The following is a 6,576-nucleotide window of genomic DNA, read 5'->3' on the forward strand; positions in this document are numbered from 1 at the left end:
AACCCGGAATGACTGTAGATTTAACTGCGCAACTGGAGCAAACTGGAGTATAGGTTAACCACATCACAGCGCAATGGGCTCATGAAAGTCCCAGTGAAAGACCTTGCATGCACGAGGAAGGAACAGCAGTCTGCATGCGCGCGCTCTCACACACCCACTTCCGAGAGCTCGAGAAGGGCTGGGGAAAACGGGACCCACTAGTTTGACGCCCTCTCGGTACTTCACATGGTAATCAAACATTTCAAACAAGCGATTTAAACAGCCCATAGAGCTCTTCGCTGCATCTAGAACTAGGCCTACTAATAACAGCAGACCTTAAAGGTAGGGTTGGAGATCTTTGAAAAACGGTTCCTGTGAGCTATATTTTTGAAAATACACAGCCCGCCTCTCCCTTCAGCCCTCCCCTCAAAGCCACGCCTTCAAAACACATGAACGCGCATGCAGTCTGTGAAGTGTTCGGATTATCCCGGGAACCCACGAGAGCTCACGAGGCGGGGGGCGGGCTAGAAGCCACGACAAAGCGACTAGCCAAGCTAACTTCCAGCCATGGCACTGTCTCCGGCTACGGTAAGAATGTTCAACATCACAATAAACGCACAGGCCGTCATGGTTGCCATTTCAAGAAATATTGATGACAGTAGATGTATACTAGATTAGTTATTGAACTTGACTTGATACGTGTTACTTAGATATCTCATTCTAACTTCCTAACACTGATGACAGATGCTATACTGTCATCCCTAGACAGTAGTTCTAGCCAGTAGCTACAGTACTGACACATGGATTTATTTTGACAGATGTGTACCGCAGTATACATTTTAATATTGTATTTATATATACCCGACACCACAATCCGTAGTGTTTTAGGCTATGACTTCAGATTTCACTTGGGTTGTCGCACGCGCAGACACAGGGACAGAGGGAGTAAATAAAAACAACCGAACTGATCAACGCTAATGAAATTGTTTTGGCTGACGATATTTTCATATGCTTTAGACCTTCCACGACCACGAGAGCTCCAGCTCTGACTTTCCTGGCCCATCACAATCATAACGACCTAACAGCCCAGTAGGACCGATGGCCAGAGATGGAGGAGGAGGAAGATAGACGCAGCAGAGGTCGGGGGTATTGATTAGGGAGACTCCAACAGAATTGACGCCCTGCTAACTGTAAGGATATACATTCATCCCTCAATAACATTGTCCTGCTGTATTCCTCCAGATGTGTAAGTATTGTAATGGATGTTATCACAACGGATGTACTCTATATCGCAACACGAGTAGGCTACACGAGTACACCTGTTGTGATAACCATTACAATATTTCTACTCCTATGAGTAGTAGTGTGATATTACATGGTTGTAGGTACACAACACCAGTGGTAGTTCAAGTACATCCATAAAAGCCCATCTACTTCATACATCTGTGTAACCCCTGGCACAACACCAGTTTGTAAGAAATTGACTGAAAACGTTGTATGCATATAATTGGCACATCTTTATTTATATACACAATAATGATTGCTTATGTCCATATTGGTCTTATTGTCAATAGAGTTATTTAGTCCCCATCATCAAATAGAAAATGCACTACATAAAATGTATTTATTGCTTTGCAGGCCTTGATTCAATCATTGAAGCAATCCCATCGGTTACTGCAGCGTGCCCTGACCCGTGACCCCAGTTTGATGTTCGACCTGGCACATGACATCTGGTCCTCAGTCACAGCCCAGTAGCACAACCAACCTGGCGCCTCTGCGCAATCTGTAAGGAGATGCCCATGAACATTGAAAGGAAATGCTGTGGTGTTCTCAGTTTTGATAAGACTTTGGGCTGATGTAGGACCAGGTGAGAGAAACGGTCTCTTCAGGCATGCAGCCTACAGACAGTATGGGGCACTTGAACAGGGCTGACGTTGTAATACACAGTACAATACCCAGGATTAGCCAGGGTTACCCTGCTCCACTAGAGCAATATAAAAGGTTTATACAGAGTACGGTATAAAACACACAAACCGGCAGTGTGCAGACTTTTATTCTTTTTCATTATCTGTAGGAGCATTCATCTGTACATCTCACCTTTTTGGTTTGGAACCACGTTTGTCTTGTTACCATTGTTTTTTTCATACATAGAAAATAAATGCAACCTGTCAAATGTTCTTCTGATTGTGGTCTTGTGGAATATATAAATTATGTAACCATGCATTTTCAGTCAGAGAATGAATTAAAAAAAAGCCACACAGTCAAATTGTGTCCACCAATATTTACTGTCATTGAAATGTATGGACAATTTCAACAATGTATTACACATGACACTAGATACATTACTTTATACTATATTTACAGTTGTCATTACCACACAAAAACTCTGGGAAGGTGGGTAAGAGCAGCAACTGTGAAGGGCCTAGTTTGAGGTTGGAGGCGTCTGTGCTGTAAAAAGATAAACAGAATTAGAAATCACATATCTGACAGTAGCTCCAGTGACATTTTAAATGTAAGTAACCTGGGTTGTTGGGGCAGGGACACCAAAAATAACTCCTTTATCTGGGCTCACCTGGTTGTGAGTGTCTGCGGTCAGCCATCCCTCTTAGGGTAGAAAGTCTTCTGCGCAGGACGGTGCCCTGAAGGTTGACGTTCACAGTATGCAGCCTTCATGTCCTGGAACTTTTATTGTGCAATTTTCCATATCTGTAACAAGCAATGTGTTAGACTATATTAGGGCTTCATTACATCAAATTACACAGCAGGGTTTTACAGGGTGTTGGCTACAGTCCCAGGACCTAAGTGGACTTGTGTGCCTTGCTCAAGTGCACTTCAGCTGTGGATGGAGGTGTAGGTAGGGAGAGGTAAGGATGGGATTTCAACCTGCTTCTCTCTGATCTTAGGACCACCTCTCACCATCAGGTGATGGCTGGCTGCTACCTCAAATTTCATTCATGGCCCTAGTTATGTTCTGTAATCAGCATTGTTTTGACCTTACACAAAAAAATGTAAATGCATTCTGCACCATGGGGGGCTGTGAAGACCTTTGAGAATATTTGCAGAACTACATACTGAATTGAGCCATCCGCCTTTCTCTTGGTTGGTGTGTTGAGATGGTGACTGCAGTCCAGGCTTCTTGGATTGGGGGAGAAAAGCTGTGGCTTTTACTGGCATAAGTATGTGGTTGTGGAAGGACCCTGTCGGCTGTTGACCTGAGGGAAAAAAGAGCACAAATTGCATATTAGCACAGAGCCCATGCTTAGACCATAGACAGATAAATCATCTGGCACAATCTGCATGCAACCAACAGAACCTAGAAAGAGAAAGATTAGCAGCAATACACAAAGGGGACAAGTATACAAAAACATGCAAAGTGTTCTGATAAGGTGCATGGAGGTAGTCTGTGTTGATTCCAGCAACCTCAAAGACTGAAAAGTGTCCCAGTGTGTTGAATTGAAAACTTGGCGCGTGCGCGCGCACACATAGGAATATCATAATTTAGTGCAGTGTTTCTGAACAGGGGTGCCGGGGCACCCTGGGGTGCCGTAGGGCCCCCTCAGGGGTGCCGCGGAAACGTGGCTGATAAATAAATTATATAACATAAAACATATTTGTCAAAATTGATAAGTTAATGTTAGTCAGTGGAATCTTTGATCTGCCATTTACGCACAATAAAGTAAATATTGGTCACCCCAGCTGCAACTTTGAACGTAGGTCGTGCTACTAGGTTGTGTGTCTCCAAATGTGTTACATTCTAAGCTTGTGTGGTATCGGATGTGATGCTATATGGCTACTTGGTTTGGGGTGCCTTGAAATTTTCCATGAATTGAAAGGGTGCCTCGCCTAAAAAAAGGTTGAGAAACACTGATTTAGTGTATCAATTACAACTACAGGATCTGTTCGCTTTTGTCAGATAGAACCATTGTTTTTTAAAGGCAGATCATTCCAAAAAGGATAGTAGTATCTGCAACTGGACGAAATTACACCCACAAACATGAATAAAATAAACTACCAGTGTGCGGTGATTCATTCTTCATTTACTTGGCAGCCTTGATATGTTGTGAAACAGGAGCAAGGAACAGCTATGGAAAACACCACACCTTGGAATGGACAAAGCCGAACATTTCAATATAACCAGGGTAAAACAAATAATGTACCGGCATCTCCATGTGATCATTCAGTGTAGCCATCACAATAAAGATCTGCCGTGTAGCCGTCATGGTCATTAGGTGGTATTTATCAAATGCAAAACTACCGTCTTCTCAAAAACGACATCAGCGAGTTAACAACATTACACCCACAATCATGTAAACATTTGAAAACCCAAGGCAATCTATTTTGCAATGCTGGAGCGGCGAACAGGTTGTGCTTGTGCTTGCTACTACCAGAGTCATACAACAGAGACGTACCAAAGCAAAACATGCAAACGATATATTTTTGTAAACCACTAGAAAGACATGGGCTTTGCTGGTCAAAGTAATGTGTGCGTAAACATGGTAGGTTACTTACTACGGGGTGGAGCCGTATTTAGCAACTGAACGCGGATGGAGAAGGGGTGCTTCCGTCCTCCTCCCAGCTGGTTTGTCTGGCTCGTTCGCACAACTAGCAGCAAAACACACAAGAGTAACCGTCTGAGTTACACATAGCAATTCTGAAAACGTGTTCATGTGCACAGAATAAATGCCACAGGGGGGAAAAACACAAAAAATAAAGCGATTGAGGTAGCAGCTATGTTAAGCAAGGTAGCAGCTAGATATGTTGGAGCTTGAGCTAATCCTCTCACCCCTCTCAATGGATACTTGCTTAAAAAAAGACACCACTGTGTCCTAAACCAATTCACAAAATATTATACAGACAAATATATTATCTCACCTCTCGATTAGAAATATGGTCACCAAAGCGTATTTGAAGCCGCTGCCGTAGCCGACATCTGTGTCCAAGAGTGTCAGGTCCCATTTCAAATTTTCAGCCCGTGTTGTAGTCTGGTTTTGCGAGTCCGATGATAATCCAAGGGAGTATGTTATCCTGACATGGTTAGTCTAGTGTTCCAAAAGCCAAAGTTCTTCCTGTAGCTCTGCAAAAGCCACCAAAGTTTCCAAGTAGCTCAGCCTGCTGCTAACTCTCGTTACCTTGCTACTAGCCGAGTGATGATGAGCCTTGTCGCGTGTGCATGAATGATGGGGGCGGGGTCGGTCAAGTTCACGAGTCGGTGAACGCGCAGGGAGGAGGGGTGAGTGCTGGCGGTTGATGGACGTGTCAGAAACCAATAGAAGTGATGATGAGTATTACTTCTATTGGTTGCCGTTTTCTTCTGACTACGCCCTCTACACTGGACCAAAAGATTTCGGTTTTTTTCCAAACACTCTATTTCAATGGGTGCTATGGCGTCATGAGGAGTTTTTCAGATGATATGGTAAAATATGTGCCAGAAAAACATCTCCTATCCCACCTTTAAGATGATTTCAAGGCTGAAATTTATAACGAGTAACGACCGTTACGGCAGCGCAGTAACTGTAATTAAATTACTGAAATTTGAAGAGTAATGCGTTACGTTCCTACGTTAGTGCCAAAAGTAATTAAATTACGTAACGGCGTTACTTTGTAACGCGTTACCCCCAACACTGATTGCAGATTTTTCCCGTTTTTACCCGCAGACTGCCATCCCAAGCAGCCCAATTGGTAACACTGCTAGAGACTAAAAGTGGAAGACTGTGAAGGAGGCAGGCAAAGGGAAGTATGCTTTTACCATAAATGTCAAATTATTTTTATTATGACTAAATGGACATGGCAACATGTACAGTGTGTGTGTGTGTGTGTGCGTGTGCGCGCGCATTCGTACTTGTGTACTGATGAACGTGTGTGTGCACTCTGTGAGAGAGAGACAGCAGCAAGTGTAGGAGGAAATGAGTGAGAATGAAGAAGTGGAAATGTTTGGATGAGAAGTCTGCCAGCTTATTTAACGTTAGCGTTTGCCTGTGGAGACTGGCAGCTCCGTGATCCAGGATGCTTGTGAGTGACTTCCCCGGGCTTTCTTGGCTCCCTAGATGGGCCCCCAGTGCAGGGCTTTTGTTGAAGCATTAGCAGCTCATCAAAGCACTGCCTCATCGTCTCTTTAGCTCCAGGAGTCCCGCTTCAGTAGTCTCCCTCCCACCCCCAACTCACCCCCAGGAAAAACACTATCTCCTTCCCGCCAACTCTCCGCACTCACGTCTTCCTGAGGATCTAAAAAACCAGAGGGGTCTATTTACTCTCTTGCACGCACGCACACAGTCGTGTTCTTTTCAAATTGCCTTAAACAAACTCTTCAAATCTCACATAGTCACCTTAGCCTGGGACAAAATTCACCCCCACACATTTACAGAGTTGGATATATTGAGTAAGAATTCACAGACACGCGTGCATGTGCGCGCACGCACACACACACACACACACACGGACACGCACACACACAGAGACGCATATACATCAACACACTCACTAGGGCCCCAGAGCTAGTCAAAACCATCATAGTTTTTATCTGCACCACATCACTCCTGCCCCTGAGTTCAAATTCATTTCACTGCGATTTGGCTGATAAGCCACCATTGTGCTCCAGCA

At 44.1% G+C, this 6,576-nt stretch overlaps 2 long non-coding RNA genes across 5 annotated transcripts; one reads left to right on the forward strand and one right to left on the reverse strand.

Moving 5' to 3' along the window:
* The first annotated feature begins 320 nt into the window (after window positions 1–320).
* On the forward strand, window positions 321–1,637 carry LOC134439830 (uncharacterized). 2 transcript variants are annotated; one of them, XR_010032874.1, is made up of 3 exons: window positions 321–567; window positions 997–1,169; window positions 1,618–1,637. It is a non-coding gene; the product is annotated as an uncharacterized LOC134439830 (long non-coding RNA). The 2 variants fall into 2 exon arrangements; XR_010032873.1 differs by lacking the exon at window positions 1,618–1,637 and having other exon boundaries at window positions 997–1,436.
* LOC134439829 (uncharacterized) lies at window positions 1,638–5,384 on the reverse strand. Of its 3 annotated transcripts, none has more exons than XR_010032872.1 (4): window positions 4,852–5,384; window positions 4,489–4,581; window positions 2,552–3,191; window positions 1,638–2,427 (listed from the first exon to the last, which is right to left on the reverse strand). It is a non-coding gene; the product is annotated as an uncharacterized LOC134439829 (long non-coding RNA). The 3 variants fall into 3 exon arrangements; XR_010032871.1 differs by lacking the exon at window positions 4,852–5,384 and having other exon boundaries at window positions 2,552–2,685; window positions 3,052–3,191; window positions 4,489–4,748; XR_010032870.1 differs by lacking the exon at window positions 4,852–5,384 and having other exon boundaries at window positions 4,489–4,748.
* Window positions 5,385–6,576: the final 1,192 nt, after the last annotated feature.

The sequence above is a fragment of the Engraulis encrasicolus genome, chromosome 23 (assembly GCF_034702125.1).
Source record: "Engraulis encrasicolus isolate BLACKSEA-1 chromosome 23, IST_EnEncr_1.0, whole genome shotgun sequence".
Lineage (NCBI taxonomy): Eukaryota > Metazoa > Chordata > Actinopteri > Clupeiformes > Engraulidae > Engraulis > Engraulis encrasicolus.